Below are 17,422 nucleotides of genomic sequence, written 5' to 3'. Positions count from 1 at the left end.
CCAACTAGATGATTTACTAAAAGATGATTTACTAAAAGTAATCAAGAGAGGGTGGCATAACAATAAATAAATAGACAAATTGGTCAATAGAACAGAATAAAGAATCTAGAAATACACCCATCCAAATATAATCAACTGATTTTTAACAACAAAATAAGGCAATACAATGGAACAAAGATAGTCTTTTCAAAAAATAGTGCTGAAAAAACTAGATATCCACATGGGGGGAAAAATGAATCTAGACACAGATCTTATACTCTTCACAAAAACTAACTCAAAATGGATCATATACCTAAAAGTAAATGCTAAATTATAAAACTCTTGCAGATAATGTAGGAGAACATCCAAATGATCTTGAGTATGGTAGTTACTTTTTAGATACAACACCAAAGTTATGGTCAATGAAAGAAATAGTTGATAAGCTATACCTTGTTAAAATGAAAAGCTTCTGTTCTGTGAAAGACAATGTCAAAAGAGTGAGAAGACAAACCACAGACTGGGAAAAAATATTTGCAAAAGACATGTTTGCTAAATGACTGTAATTAAATATAGAAATATTTTAAATCTGATAATAAGAAAATGAATACTTAATTAAAAAATGGGCCAAAGACCTGCACAGACATTTTCCCAAAGAAGATATACAGATAGTGAGTAAGCATATAAAAAGATGTTCATCATCTTATCTCACTAGGAAATAACAAATTAAAACAACAATAAGATACTATTTGAATGGACAAAATCCAAAATACTGATAATACTAAATGCTAGCAAAGGTAGAGAGTAACAGAAACTCTCAATCATTGCTGTTGGAAATATGAAATGATACATGCATTTTGGTAGAGAGTTTGGCAGTTTCTTACAAAGCTTAACATATTTTTAGTATGTGATTCAGCATTTGCACTTCTTGGTATAATTTACCTAAACAATTGGAAAACTTATGTTCACCCAAAATTCTTTTCACAGCTGTTGATAGCAGTTTTATTCATAATTGCCAAAACTTAGAAGCAACCAAGAGGTCCTTCAGTAGGCAAGTGGATAAAGAAACTGTAGTACATCCAGACAATGGAATATTATTCAGCATTAAAAGAAATGAGCTATCAAGCCATGGAAAGACATGAAGTATCTTAAAAACATATTACTAAATGAAAGAAGCCAATCCAGAAAGGCTACATAGTATATGATTCTAACTATATGGCATTCTGGAAAAGACAAAATTATGGAGACAGTAAAAAGACCTATGATTGCCAGGGGTTAGTTATGAGGGAGGGCGAGATGAATAGGCAGAGCACAGGTGACCAAACTATTGTGTATGACACTCCAATGATAGATGCATGTCATTATGTATTTGCCCAAGCCCATAAAGTGTATAAAACCAATAGTAAACCTTAATGCAAACTACAGACTTTGAGTGATTATGATTTATCAATGTAGGTTCATCAATTGTAACAAATATACCACTGCGGTGTGGAATGTTGATTATGAAGGAGGTTGCACTCGTATGGAGGTGGAAGGTATATCTCTGCACTTTTCTCTCAATTTTGTTGGCAACCTAAAACTGCTCTTTTTATTCATTGAGAGAGAGAGAGAGAGAGAGAGAGAGAGACTACTAGGAAGCCATCAACAGAAGTATCTTTATTTTAGATTCAAATAGTGACTCTGCTCTAAAAATTATTCCCTATTTGTTCTTTTATTTTCATTTCTTCATTTCCCATTCCAGGAAACTAGAATTCATTCTAAGCCTCTGATACAGCCTTTTAGAATATTGATAGGAGTCTTATATGTAGAATCAATCAATTTTCTCCATACTTTTTCCAATTTTTTTAATCGATGTTGTATATAGCCTGGTAATTTAAACAGTCGATATTTATTAACTATTGATTGAGTTTATAAGACACTGATATATACAATGTGATCACTAGTTCCATTGCTTGATACTGAATTATAAGTTAATACCCACATGTATTCTATATTGTGATAGCCTTACTTTACAAACTACATTTTAAAATATTAGATTTAAAAATAAATTTTCACTAGTACAATGCAGTTATCCAAAGCTCTTATTTTTTTTAATGCTTATTTATTTTTGAGAGAGAGAGAGAGAGAGAGAGAGAAAGACAGACAGACAGAGTGGAAAGGGGAAGCACAGAGAGAGATGGAGACAGACTCTGAAGTAGGCTCCAGGCTCTGAGTTGTCAGTACAGAGCCTGACGCGGGGCTTGAACCCACAAACTACGAGATCATGACCTGAGCCAAAGTCTGATGTTTAACCAACTGAGCCACCCAGGCACCACTTAGATCTTCTTATTTCTTTAAAACAACCTCCAAGGAGGTTTTTGTTTAAGTTTTCCAGGTGTCATTTCTAAAATTTTACATCACCAACTCCAAGGTTCGGTTATATGCTTTTTAAAGATAGCTCTAGTTCTAAATGATATAATAGTCATAATAGAGCACTTTGACTTATTTTATTTTAATTAAACAATTGAGAAATAACAATTTACTTTACAGGGCACTGTACCAACCCTCAGGATGTATGAATTCTAAAACTGGTTCTTCCATTTCCTAGCTGTATAGTTCAGGTGCATCATTTTACCTTCTTCTGTCTGAGGTCCTTCATGTGTTGGATTGGAATAGGTTATTTCCAAAGTTCTTCTCAATGCTAATGCTCAGCTATTCCAGCTCAAGAGAATTGACATTTCTAGATACTAATCTTCGAACTATGTCAAAATACCATCAACCCAACATAATGATGCATATTCACTAGGTTTAATTATCCCGAAGTTCTTACAAAAGTCATTTTTTTTTTGTCTTCTGTAACGTTCCAGAATTAACAAATTTGGCCTAAGGCAATGTAGAAACAATGCCAGAGAAACTTTTAAAATGCTTTTTAATGGAGCAATTTTCTTCCTTGGCTTGTCTGTTTGTCTTTATTTGTCTTGTGAAGAGTCTCACTTTTCCATTTTATTATAGACAAATCCTCTGCACTCTATTCCTGGTTTACTATCACTACCTGCTAAATATTGCTTTTAAAATATTGGTTCATTTGGGGGTCTGAAGTTAAGTAAGAATTAGAGAACTACAAAGTGTGGTTTAAGTGAAGATGGTTTGCCTTTGTCTTTAAAAATATTTTAACCTTAAAAATCTGTAAATATTTTGGGTCTATAAACACATAGAAATAAATCCTTTTCAGTGCAGTGAATTTTCTATAAAAATTTCTATTTCTAATAGAAAATACTGGTGTAATTGGTATAACTGAGTAGCTATAAATAGCTTCTACTAGTAACATATTTCTTATAAAAATAGATAGCAAGCTTCTTTGGAGGACATAAAGTTACTGAACAGTGTGCTAAAGGAAAATAAAACAGTATGAACTCTTCTCATAAAGAAGGCATAATCTGGCTGGTTGATGTTAGCATAAAAAAAGGGAAATAATAATGCATACGAAATTACAGAAGAGAAAATTATTAAGTGCTCAATGTATATCGTAGATACATAATTTTAGGCATTGAGAAAAGGACTTTTCACAGTTGTCTTGGTCTCGGTCCTTTAGAGAACAGACCCTGATTTTTAGATTAAGTATTAACCCTTTATCTGAGAGATATAAAGTCAGACTAGGATGATGGAAAAATAAGGAAAGAAAACAGAACAAAGCTTAGAAAGCTGAAATGCTATATGTGTGATAAGAGATATGACAGTACTGGCTACTTCTTTAAGATAATCTCTGAGATATAGCAGGTCACTGGCAGCCATGTTTACACAATGACTGAGGGGGGATTACTCTCGGAGGGGTCCACAGGAGAGAGAAAGGGAATGGAATTTATCACATATTTCCCACCAGTGAAGGTTTACTCCACGGGGAGCCAACGCCTCACATTTCTGGCTTCCATAATGGGGTCCCTGAAAGTCTGTTTAGTTCCCAGTATCCCAAGCCCCTAGATGTCAACCCCCTCTGCAAGAAAGAGCAACTCAGATTGGATCGCATGCCAATTAAGAGAAAAAAAAAAGAAATTTATGAAATAAGTTTGAGAATAGAACAGGCTTGAAAGGTCATGGAAAACTTGTAAGCTTTGGAATGGGTAAAATTTGGTAATTTTTAAAAAGGGGAAATGTTCTGACAGGGAAAACACTATAAACAAAGTAGGAAAGTAAAGAATTCACATGGAACATTATAAACAGACTGAATAAGGTAGAGAGAAAATTGGGAGTAAAGATACGACTCCACAGAGGGTTTGGTGAAGAGGTCAGACAGGATTGACTGTCAGGTTAAAACATTTACATTTGATTTCAGCCAAGGAAGCGTTGTTCATCCGTAAATTAATTAAGCATGTGATGGATGTGGGATATTTAGAACATCAATTTGATAGTAGTGTACAGGAGCAATTTGAGGAGTGAAAGCATGGTTGCAGAAGAACAATGAAATGTAGATGTCTTAAAAGCTACCATTTATTTATTAAACATTTTTTTTGAAATGTTTATTTTATTTTTATTTTTTTATTTTTTAAAGAGAGAGAGAGACAGAGAGAGAGAGAGCACAAACAGGGAAGGGTTAGAGAGAGAAGGAGACACAGGATCCGAAGCAGGCTCCAGGCTCTGAGCTGTCAGCACAGAGCCTGACGTGGCACTCGAACCCACAAACCGTGAAATCATGACCTGAGCTGAAGTTGGACGCTTAACCAACTGAGCCACCCAGGCGCCCCTTAAAACCTACCATTTATTAAATGAGTTTCATATGATAGAAACTGTTAAGCATTTTATGCATTATATCATTTAATTCAATACAATAACAATTTTTTTTATTATTCCCTCTTAAACATAAAGAGAATGAGACTCTGAAGTTAAGAAACTTGCCCAAGTCTACACAGCTAATAATAATCTCACCCTGCATTCAAACCTAAACCGACTATCAAGCTCCTATGTTAACTACTAAATGCTGTCTAAAAAATTTTTATTGCACACCTTTTCAGTTTAATAAAATCCAAATATGTATAGCATAAGATTTAAATATGAAATTTCCATTGTATTATAGTTGTGCAAAAGTTCCAAATGATGAGGTCAATATAATAAACTCTCAAAAACCTTCATATTCTAAAGTGAGGTAATAGACCACCTACTCAGAACATTGTGAATTTATTTCTGTCAGCATCAGCCTATCACCCATACCCAGCCTACAGAAGAGAAGAGTAAAATTAGATTTGAAGATCTGAAGTTGATTTTCTTCTTCTTCTTCTTCTTCTTCTTCTTCTTCTTCTTCTTCTTTTTTAAGAGAAAGAGAGCATGAGCAAGGGAGAGGGGCAAAGGGAGAAAGAGAGAGAATCTTAAGCTGAATGTGGAGCCTGATATGGGGCTCGATCCCATGAACCTGGGATTACCACCTGAGTCAAAACCAAGAGTCAGACACTCAACCAAATGAGCCACCCAGGCGCCCCTGGAAGTTGTATTTTGAAAAGTTCATTTGTCATGCCTTTCCCAGTACACAACTGTCTCCACTGTGGAGAGAAGGGTGGTATGCCTTTTCACCTTAGGTTAAGCCAGAGGGAGAACTTGATTTATGTGCTCTAAAAGGAGGATACATATGAAAGGAAGAATCAACAGTAGGGAAAATTACTTTGATGCAGAAAAAGGTAAACTCTAGACTAGTGGCAGACTACTAATATATTGTGATAACAGAGTCATGTGAGTTGAGCATTTGAAGAAAAATTTAATAAAAAGAAGACATTTTTAAATAGATAACAGTGAGTTTTTAATAAAATGCATGAAGGGAAAGAAGGTAAATATTTTATACTCTGGAGAATTTTTTCTAGTTTTTTTTTTGTGATCACTTATTAAATGCTGGAACAATAGAGAATGCTATGGTCCTTATAAATGCAACTTAATACTTGTGCCACATAATCAGTTTGTAAGTTTTCCATGGTAGAAAATGTTTTCTTATTTTATAAAATTGTTTCCATTATAGGAATTTGTAAATTTTGTTTTATTGTTTTGTAATTGACATATACATTGTGCTTAGTTAACTCTCCTATCCCAGCTTTCAGTTTTCCCATCTTTTCCCGTAGCTTTCCCATCACTAAACCATCACGTTCACGTTTACTCAAACGATGCACACAGACGTACACTCAGAGCACCCACTACCTTCTAAGTCATGACAGGGTCTCATAAATGTTTTTTGTATAACCAGACGGATGAGTAAATGAATGAATGAAGGAAGAAATGAACAATATTTTTTTTGTATTTAACTCTCTCCATAAGCTAAAGGCCATTCTCATTTAAATTCTTGGAACTTTGTTCATGTCCTTCTCAAGGAGGATAAGAAATATCGAAAAAATTTTATAATTTCAATCGGCATTCTCTCTGTTCCTTAATGGCCATTCTTTTTGTGGTTTTTCTTACCATAACTTCTGGACCCAACAACTATCTGATTTTACCAGATAGAGTGAATTCTAAGAAAAACAGAAAATTCTTGGTTCCATATTTACATATTCCTCTATGTCTCTCCCTCGCCTGAGCACTGAGTAAAAGTTGAGAAAAGGGGATTTGCTCTAGTGGCATTTTTTCAACCCTCTTTTATTCAGTATCACTTTTGCGACAACTGCCTTTGTTTTTAAATTCTTACCACAGCATCCTCATTCTTTGATGTTTCCAGATGCAATACCTTGCATCACTCTTCTTTAAGCTGGTGTGTGTGCTCATGCGTGTCTGCGCGTCCCTGGGGAGAGTCACTGCCGGGGGTGGGGGTGGAGGGTGGCATGAACCTGGAATAGAAAAGCAGAAGGATACTAGGGAAGGAAAAGGGAATATGTGCTGGTGTAAGGTTTCCAGACATTAAGCTATTCCACAATTCTGCAAAGCAAATTCACTCTGTGACATTTTTCTAATTTTCAGTTGGATGATGAGCTTAATAGCCCCTCATTCCTTTCCTTCCTTTTGTAAATGATAACTAATATTAATGTTATTAACAGCATGCATGGTGCGTTTGCTTTGTGCAAGTCCTCTTCCCAGTGCTCCACATGCAGTCAGCTCTCACAACAAACCTTTGAGGCAATTGTCTTTATTACTCCCATTTTACAGATAAGAAAATTGAGGCAAGAAACATTAAGAAACTTGCGGGAGGTGACTGGAAAATGTACCGAGTGAAGCCAGAATAAAGACTTACTAACTTTTGTGATTTTGATTCTAATATTCATGCTCTTAAACTCTTCTAATACAATTTTTTTTTCTATTAGACAGAACTTATCTCTACCTGGTGAACAAAAAAAAAGGTTCGGAGGAGAAAAACTATACAGTGAAAGGAAATGCACATCTTCTACCCTACAGAGCAACATCTCTGAGACATGAGAAAGAACCCCTTTCCCACCCCATATGATACCAAAACAGAATTCTCCTCAATACCCGAAATTCACTTTTCACGGTTCTAAACTATAAATATGATTAAAGATATAGTGCCTGTTCTGGGTTTAATTTTATAAACTTCTGACTTTTACAAATCATCTAAAGGAAAAGATGGTATTGTAAATGGCTTTTTAGAAACAGCCCCTTTCTGGTTAAAGTCTGCCACCATGTGGCTACTTTGGAAAACATTTTTAGAAGTTCTTTTTCTTCACATATTCAGGTTTGGAAGGGAAGACAGCACATGTTCCAATGTGCAACATACACTGTGAGCTTCCATCATTGTTAACCTAATTTAATACATGTAGAGAACCTGTTTGTGATAACATTATTACTGTGCAAAGCATGATTTGTTGCTTGCTATTCAGCTTTTGAGGTAATACCTATGACTTGTCTGTGGTTTGCCAGTCGTATTTCCTGCATCCCTCATCAAGTACTGACAGTTCCTAGACAGGGATCTTTAGATTCCAACTTGCTTTCTAATGTCAACAAACTGTTATCTGTAGCATCACATGACTACTGCATGGCAGAACTGGACTTTAACTCACTTCTGTGTCACACTGGAACTAGATATATCAGGGCCTAACCTTTTTTCCTCTCCATGTCTTTAAGTTTCCAGGCATTTTTTAGTATATTAAATATACTTGTCAAATAACCAAAATATCTAAGCTTTACTTTCTTACTAGGTTGACATAAAATTAGTAGAAGTACTATTTTTAGAATGGTATAGTATTAATAGTGGGAGGACAAATATTATCATCTTATTAAGGATCAGTATTGGGGCATCTGGACGGCTCGGTAGGTTGAGCTTCCGACTTAGGCTCATGTCGTGATCTCGCGGTGTGTGAGTTGGAGCCCACATCAGGCTTGCAGCTGTCAGCCTGTCAGCACAGAGCCCGCTTCAGATGGTCTGTCCTCCTCTCTGCCCTTCCCCATTTGTACTCTTCCAAAAAATAATAAATAAATATTTTAAAAAAGAATTAGTATCAAAGTTTTTTTCACATTACGCTAAAACCACAACAAAGCTAATAACATAACACCCATATACCATATGAGCGTGGTATCGATAAATACATATACTATGCTTGTTTTGTGAACTTCCTACTAAAGTAAGAAATTCTTTTCAGTATGTAATTTCAATAATTTGATATAATAGAAATCTACAGTGATCTACCTTAATTAAGGATTGTTGCTAATTGTTAAGATTTATATTTTGGACCTGAGAATAAATTTTGTAAGATGACGTTGCCTATTTCTTATTCTGAGAATTACCTAACCCATGAACCACAATGGTTCCTTACATTTCATAGAATCACATAATTGAAAATTCTATTTCTACAAGATCTAATTATATGTGCTTTGTTTTTATTTTAAAATCATTTCAATTATTGCATAATTTAGGTAAAGGAACAGTCAAAGAAAAGATAATGTACTATTTCAAATGCTTTTCCTTTTTTTCTTCTCTTCCTTCTGGGAAATTTGAGTACTTTGTTTTTATAAGTCACAACGAATAATCACCAAATTTCAGACTTTATGTTCTGATTTGATCTTCCACATTTTTAAGCCTGTGCTCTAAAACTTAATGTACAATGCTGTTATATTTGTTATACTCAGGATTTAAGTTGATTCGACACTAGAGCCATCAACTACCCTCACTTTTTTATATTAAAAGATCCATTGTTGTTGCACTTTGTTGTATTAAAAGATCCATCGTTGTAGTATTCAATTTATACTACAATCTTCTATAACTGTCTACAACCATCATGGAAAACGATCTTGAGAGGTGCTTACATTGCAGGTAACGGAATCTTTCCACAATTCAGGTGGAGAACATAGAACTAGTAATAATATACTTTGTATTTATTCATTTGACATATGTTTGCTAAATATTGACTTTCTGTTAGTATTGATAATTCTAAGTACTAGGGAGAGAACTTCATTTTGTCAAGGTTCTGATCCACATGAAATTTACATTCTAGTGGAGCAGACAGATGGCCAACAAATAAAAAAAAAATAACATAACTTCAGGTAGTGACAAGTCCATTAAAGAATACTAAGCCAGCACTAATAGTGAGTGGCTGTTGGAAGGCAACATTAATTATAGAGATTATATAGGGATTTCTGAGTAAGGAGTACCTAGTTAGAGGCTTAAATGTAAGAAAGAGTGAGTGAGTCATACAAGAATTTGAGAGAAGAGCATTAAGCCAGAAAGAATTAGAAAGTTAAATCTTTTATGTGCACTTGTTAAAGGTGAAGATTTGGACTCTAACTTCTGAGTTCCTGTTTCCATCAGGTATAGAAATTTGTATTTTAACAAAGAATTCCAAGTGATTCTGATAAAGATAGTCCATGTATAGTGTTGTGGAGAGCACAGAATTGAACAACATAAACTCTACTATTCTTTTTATCTCTGACATTTATTTTCAGAGGCATTTAGCAATAATATGAAGAAACACTTTGTCTCTGTCTATACCATTGAATATTCATCAAAATAATATTTATAGAATATCTACTCAATATTGTTAGGTGACTCTTGCCCTTAAGGACTTCACAGTCTAGAGATAACACAGGAGAATTAATAAGAACATGGAATAATAAGATTAATCTTAATAAGATTAATAATAAGATTAATAAGATTAATAAGAATAATAAGATTAATAAGAATAATAATTAATAATAAGAAGAACACAGGAGAATTAATAAGAACATGGATTTTAGAAGCAAACAAACCTATGAGCCATGTTAAGTATATAAAGGCTACTTAATCTCTCTGACTACTCTCTTGGTATTCTCACCAATAAATGAAGAAAATATCAGTATTCCATAAATCTTAAGTAAGGATTAAGTGGCATGATCTAAGTAAAGTGATCGATATACTGTCCCGCACAAAGTAAGTGCAGAAATAGTATTAGGTCATTATTGGGTATTGGGTATTTGAAGATATTAAAGAATGATTTGTAATTTTGTTGGGTGTGGTGATGACATCCTGGATATGTAAAATTCAATTAGCCTTTAAGAGTTAGAGATGTTGGGGTTCCTGGGGTGGCTCAGTTGGTTAAGCATCCTACTCTTGATTTCAGCTTAGGTCAAGATCTCAGGGTCATGAGATTGAGCCACGCTATCAGGGTGGAGCCTGCTTGGGATTTTCTCTCCCTTTCTCTCTGCCCTTCCACCACTCACACGTGAGTACCCTCTGTCTCTCTCAAAAATAAATAAATAAACTTTGAAAAAAAAAAGAGCAGAGATGTTTGTGTATTGAATCTTATGGGTGAAATGATATACTTGACACTTCTACCTGACAAAACTTAACAAAATTTTTTTTGAAGAGAGATAGTTTAAATAAGATTAGAAAAATTTTGACGATTTCTTAAGCTGAGCATCAGGTAATATTATCTATATTTTTGTGTATGCTTTAAAACTTCAATTAACAATTATGCAAAATGTATTCTGCAAGCTAAAATTGAATAATTCTAGCATGTACTCATTTTATGGAGAGTAAGAGCAGAATTGAAATCTCTGTAAGATTGAAGATAATGTCCAAAATTGAACTCTTTAACATTAACTTAAATTTACTAAAAATTTTATTTAAAATTTGATAATATATATACGGTTTCCTACTTTTGCTTATAAACAAAGTTCTTTGTGTTTGAGAAAAAAAATTTTGATTCATTTTATTTTTTAAAATACAGATCCTGAATCTGACCTTGGAAAGAACCTGGGGACAGTAACACTCAGAAACAATGAGCATATGTACATGGAGACATTAATTTCTAAATACACTATCACATTAAAGGGATCCAGAGGTCAATGGGGAAATAGCTGATTTGGGGCATCAGCAGGGAGAGTTTAAGGTGAGCCCTGACATTCTGTGCCAGAAACTAAGAAAGCACTAAAGGAAGAATGTCAAAAGGACAAAGAAACCAGTTTAATGGGCTCCCCCTGACCAAATTTGGGACATTTTAAGCATAGAAAAGAATAGTAAGTGTATTTGGTAGTAAAATATTCTACTAATTAAATGCATATGTTCATAATGATACTTGTAGACATAGGAGAAAGTGGGGGAGGATAGGAAAGAAGAGGAGAGAAGAGGAGGGGAGAGGAGGAAAGAGAAATCTATTTTTCCACCACCTAACGGGGTAATTACAATACCTTAATATAAAAATTCTTAATTAATGATTAAGGACTAACACTTATTCTGCCTTTTGGAGAAAATGTAGCACATATCAAGTTGGTGAAGGAAAGTGTTTCTTCTAGAAGTATTCTCAATAATAAATGTGAAAGGAGCAATAGATTTAGAAAAAAATCACTTCTACCAGCACTCAGTGAAATAATCAGTTTAGGCAAGGATCATCTATGGATGCTGAAATATTTCCAAAACATTACTTCAAATATTACATGCTAATTCAAAAAGACAATTAACTTGTTTTTATAACTAACCTTTATAAGGAGGAATCTGGTGGTCAACACCTTAACTAAGTAACCAAATTTAGCATGATTAATACTGAGAAATATCAGATATTATGTGCCTCCTACCATGATGCGATATGATGAAACAATCTGAAATTAATGAAGCATTTAACCTATTTCCAGTGTAGGTAAAATAAAGACATAGAGAAATGGCTAACAACATCAACATGACAATAAACACATCAGAAAAATCACAAAAGACAAGTGGTCTAGTCTCTATATAGTCAGTAACTTGAGACTCCTGGTTTAGTCTAAGCATGTAAGGAGCTTGGAAGTTGCCACTTCATTGTAACAACAACAAAAAGAAGATGAACAAACTGAAAAGGCAACAACTCCGCTTAGATCCATCAGAGATTTGAGGCCATGGGACAAATAAGTGTCCTCAAAATTGGAGAGACAGAAAGGCTTGCAGATACAGAGAATCAGACTTTACCTGGGCAGACACTAAGGAGCAGAAATTTCCATGGGAGCCAGTGCCAGGATAAAAATACCTAAACTAATTGAGGAATTGCCAGAGGCTTAGTGTGGACAAGTTTGAGAGTTAAAAACTCCAGGGATTCCCCGTCATAGGGAGGTCCCCACCCACTTATGAATTTTACCTTCAGGGCTTGACCTGGTTCTCACAGTGAATACTGGAGAAAAATCTCTTTTCTATTTTGGCCGGGAGAGTGGAAAAGTAACCATTTTTTAAAATACACCAGAGCATTTGGTTCCTCTTAACAAGGCCTGCCCTCAAGATAAACTATTTTACCAGAGCCTAACCACTGTGTTTTTTTCATAGCCTAACTGAACAGGAATGAGGACATACTCAACTCCAGCCCTTTCTAACTATCTGTAACGAATTTAATGGGGTTCTCCTAAAATTCATATGTTGAAGCCCTAATCTCCAATGTCATTATATTTGGAGATAAGACTTTTAGAAGGTAATTAGGTTAGGGGCGCCTAGGTGGCGCAGTCGGTTAAGCGTCCGACTTCAGCCAGGTCACGATCTCGCGGTCCGTGAGTTCGAGCCCCGCGTCAGGCTCTGGGCTGATGGCTCAGAGCCTGGAGCCTGTTTCGGATTCTGTGTCTCCCTCTCTCTCTGCCCCTCCCGTGTTCATGCTCTGTCTCTCTCTGTCCCAAAAATAAATAAACATTGAGAAGGTAATTAGGTTAAATGAGGCCCTATGGGTTAGGTCCTACTATAAGCTGAATACTTGTATCCTCCCAAAATTCATACATGGAAACCTAATCCCCATTTGGGGGACTTAGAGGTAGGGCTTTTGGGAGGTGATTAGAGCATGAGGATGGAGTCCTCATCAATGAGATTAATGCCCTTATAAAAGAGGCCCCAGGGAGTTCCTTTCCACCTTCTGCCATGTGAACACACACATCTTGAACTTTCCAACCTCCAGACTGTGAGAAATAAATTTCTGTTTAGAAGCCTTCCAATCTATGGTATTTTTGTTGTAGCACTCTTAACAGACTAAGATGGGTTCTAATTCCATAGGATTGTTGGTTTTATGAGTAGAGGAGGAAAGAGAGAGCTCTCTCTCCATGTGCATGCACCAAGGAACGGACATGGGAAGACAACAAAAGACAGCCATTTGCAAGATAGAAAAAGAACCCTCTGGGTGGCTGGTGGCTTAGTTGGTTAAGCAGCAGACTTTGACTCAGGTCATGATCTCACAGCTCGTGGGTTCGAGCTCCACCTCAGGCTCTGTGCTGACAGCTCACAGCTTGGAGCCAGGAGACTGCTTCAGATTCTGTGTCTTCCTCTCTCTCTCTCTGCTACTCCCCTACTCAGGCTCTGTCTCTCTCAAAAATAAAATTAAAAAATTAAAAAAGAAAAAGAAAAAGAATTCTCACCAGATACCAAATCAGCCTGCACTCCGATCTTGGGTTTCTTAGCCTCTAGAACTAAGAGAAATAAATTTCTGTTACTTAAGCCACCCAGTATATGGTATTTTGTTTTGGTAGCCTGAGCAGATTAAGATAGCTTTTAGTACCAAGAAGTGGGGTGCTGCTGTAACAAATACCTAATATGTGGAGGTGGCTCTGGAACAGGGTAATGAATGAAGGCTGGAAGAGTTTTGAGGCATATGCTACAAATATAGACACTGAGAGATTCCAGTAAGGGCTCAGAAAGAAAAGAGGAGAGCTGGAGAGAAAGCTTACATATTCTTATTCTGTGATAACTATAATAGAATGTTGGTGATGATATGGATATTAAAGGTCATTATGAGGTGTCAGACAAAAATGAAGAACATGTTATTGGAAACTGAGGAAAGGAAAGGTGATTCTTTTTGAGTGACAAAGAACTTGGATGATTTATGTTCTGGTCCTAGCATTTTGTAACAGGTAGAATTTGGGAGCAATGAAATTGGATATTTAGCTGAGGGCAAGTCTAAGTATTGAAGGGGTGACCTGGTTCCTCATGACTATTTATAGTAAAATGGAAGAAGAAAGAGGGAACTTAAAAAAGAAAATGGAAGGCAAAAAGGAATGAGAACTTGAAGATTTGGAAACTTCACAGTCTACTTATATTGCAAAAAAATGAAAAAGCATGTTTTGAAAAGAACACCAAGAGTATGGCTGGACTATCACTCTGTAAAGAATGGTGTTATACCACAGAAGTACTGCCAGTTTGAACTGAAGGAGATGGAGACAGGACAAAATGAAGCAAACCTGTTAAACTTCTTAGATTTGAAAGGATCGTATGATAGGATTATTTGGTTGAGAAAGTGCTCTCTGTTCTTCAAGAAGAAGGAAGAGGACCCTGAAAGAATCGGGATCACCAGGAAAGATCATCAGGAAAACCACCTTGATTTCAAAAAGCCAGATGGCCTCCACCTGAAACCTTGGTAATGGCACCACTCTACAGATACTTGGGGGTGCGACTGTCTGGAAGAAACATGGGGATGGAATTGCCTGGAGTCTTGGGGTCAGGATGGCCTGGCAGAGCTGCAGGGGCAGAACTGTCTCTTAAAGCCATGAGGATAATACTGCCATCCCAGTGGGCCTGGAGTGCAGAGCATCAAACCAAAGAGGATTATTTTCAATCCTTAATATCTAATGAAATTTGTCTTGCTAGGTGTTAAAGTTGCTTGGTACCAGTCACCCCTTTAATTCATATTTCTCCCCTTTTAAAAAAAATGTTTATTCACTTATTTTGAGAGAGAGAGAACATGTGCACGGGAGGTGAAGAAAGGGGGAGAAAGAGAGAAAATCCCAAACATGTTCTGTGCTGTCAATGGAGAGTCCAATGTAAGGTTCAAACCCATGTATCATGAGATTATGACCTGAGCTGAAACCAAGAGTCGGGTGCTTAATGGACCGAGTCATCCAGGAGCCCCATTTTTCTCTCTTTTGGGTGGGAATGTCTACCCTGTGCCTGTCCTACTATTGTATTTTGAAAACATAGATTCGGGATAAATTATACCTCAAGTCTCAGCCATGCCTGATTTAGATGATATTTAGACTAGATGGCATGAGACATTGGAGTTTAGTCTCTGTTGTTGATGCTGGAATGAGTTAAGACTTTCCGGGCTGCTGAAATGGAATGAATATACTTTATATGTGATAAAGACATGAATTTTAGAAAGCCAGGGACAATGCTATGAACTGAATTTTGTCCCCCCCCCCATTCCTATGTTGAAGCTGTAATCCCCAATGGGATTTTAGAAAGTAATTAAGGTTAAGTGGGGTCATAAGGATAGAGTCTCATCTAACAGAATTGCTGCCTTAAGAGTAAGAGTGCACTCTATGTGTGTGTGTGTGTGTGTGTGTGTGTGTGTGTATGTGTGTGTGTGTGTGTACACACACCAAAAATAGGCCATGTGTAGACATAGAAGGTAGCTGTCATTAGGAGCTGACTAGGGGAGAATCTTTAGCTCAGAGTTCCAAACTTCCATAAAAAAAAATAATAAAGATTAAAATCAGCAAAGGAACAATGTGCATAAGTGAAGTCTGGGAGAAACCAGGTACAAGCTTCCATGTATCCCCTCCCGATGAAGTCAATATTGAATTCTCCCAGGAATGATGTGTGACAACATGTGTGAAATATTGTCAATTGGGGAAGCTCACCTGATCCTTGATGTCCAAGGATTTTATTGGGAGGTAAGTCAAGCCGGCATGAAACACCTGCATAACTAACCTTAGTTAGTCTGCCGTCCCCCAGAGGGCAACCTGATAGAGCATGACACATGACTTCAGGCATGCAAAAACAGGCTCTCACAATAAATCGCATTGTTAGCATAAACTATCTGATCAAACTGATACAGTGTGGTCCAAGACTTCAAGCATACAAAATCACTATTATCAGATAGGGTATCATAAGCTCTCAGAGGTTATCTCCCAGTAGCTGGGCAACAACCAGTCCTCCTGGAGACAAGCTTTTTTTTTTTTTTTTTGGAATATGCAGGGTTTGAGCTACGTTGGCCTGCTGAGTTAACTCTTTACTGGATAGCTGTTAGGGTAATGCTGTCCTCCTAGGATGTGCTAGAAAGTGTTCCATCTGCTTTTATTTTTGGAAGACACTTTGTAGAATTAGTATCATTTCTTCCTTAAATATTTGACAGAATTCACCAGTGAAAGCATAGGGCTCTGGGGTTTTCTTTTATGGAAGGTTATTAATTATTGATTCCATTTCTTTAATAGATATAGGCCAATTTAGATTATTTCTCTGTATGAATTCTGGTAATTTGTATCTTTCAAAGAGTTGGTCCATTGTAGCTAGCTAATAAATTAACGGACATAAAGTTATATGGTATTTCATTATTTTTTTGGCATTTCACAAAACCAGTAGTGATAGATAACTCCTATTTCATTTCTTATATTGGTAATTGCTTCAGCCTGGTATTTATCAATTTCATTAATTTTTTTCAGAGAAACAGCTTTTGGTTATGTTGATATTCTCTACTGTCTTTTTCTTTTCAGGTTTACTGATGTCTGTATCAAATTTTATTATTTTTCTTCTGTCTCTTTTAGTCTTCAACTGTTATTCTTTCCCTAGTTTCTTAAAGTGGAAATTTAGGTTATTGACTTTGTGTATTCTTTTCTAGTACATGAATTTAATGTTAAATTATTTGTTATATAACACAATATAAATTTTCCTCTAAGCACTGATTGTATTGAGTTCCACATATTTTGATATTATATTTTCACTTACATTCATATCAAAATATTTTATTTATTTAGGGCACAAATGAACAAGGGGCAGCAAGAGAGAGGGAAAAAGAGAGAATCCCATGAGGGGTAGATAGATTGGGAGGGAGAGAGAGAAAGAGAGAGAGAGAGAGAGAGAGAGAGAGAGAGAGAGAGAGAGAAAGTGGGCTCACCCAAAGTGGGGCTGGAGTTCATGAACCATATGATCATGACCTGAGCCAACATCAGATGCTTAACCAATTGAGCCACCCAGGCACCTCATATCAAAATATTTTAAAATTTTCTTGAGACATTTCTTTGACCAATGTCTTATTTCAAAGTGTGTTGTTTAATTCCAAATATTTGATGGTTTTCTAGCAAACTTTTGGTTTTTGATTTCTCATTTAATTGCACTGTGGTCTGATAGCATATTTTGTATGACTTCTATTCT

Source organism: Acinonyx jubatus, chromosome B1, assembly GCF_027475565.1.
Source record: "Acinonyx jubatus isolate Ajub_Pintada_27869175 chromosome B1, VMU_Ajub_asm_v1.0, whole genome shotgun sequence".
In the NCBI taxonomy this organism is placed as follows: domain Eukaryota; kingdom Metazoa; phylum Chordata; class Mammalia; order Carnivora; family Felidae; genus Acinonyx; species Acinonyx jubatus.
This window is presented reverse-complemented; position numbering follows the sequence as displayed.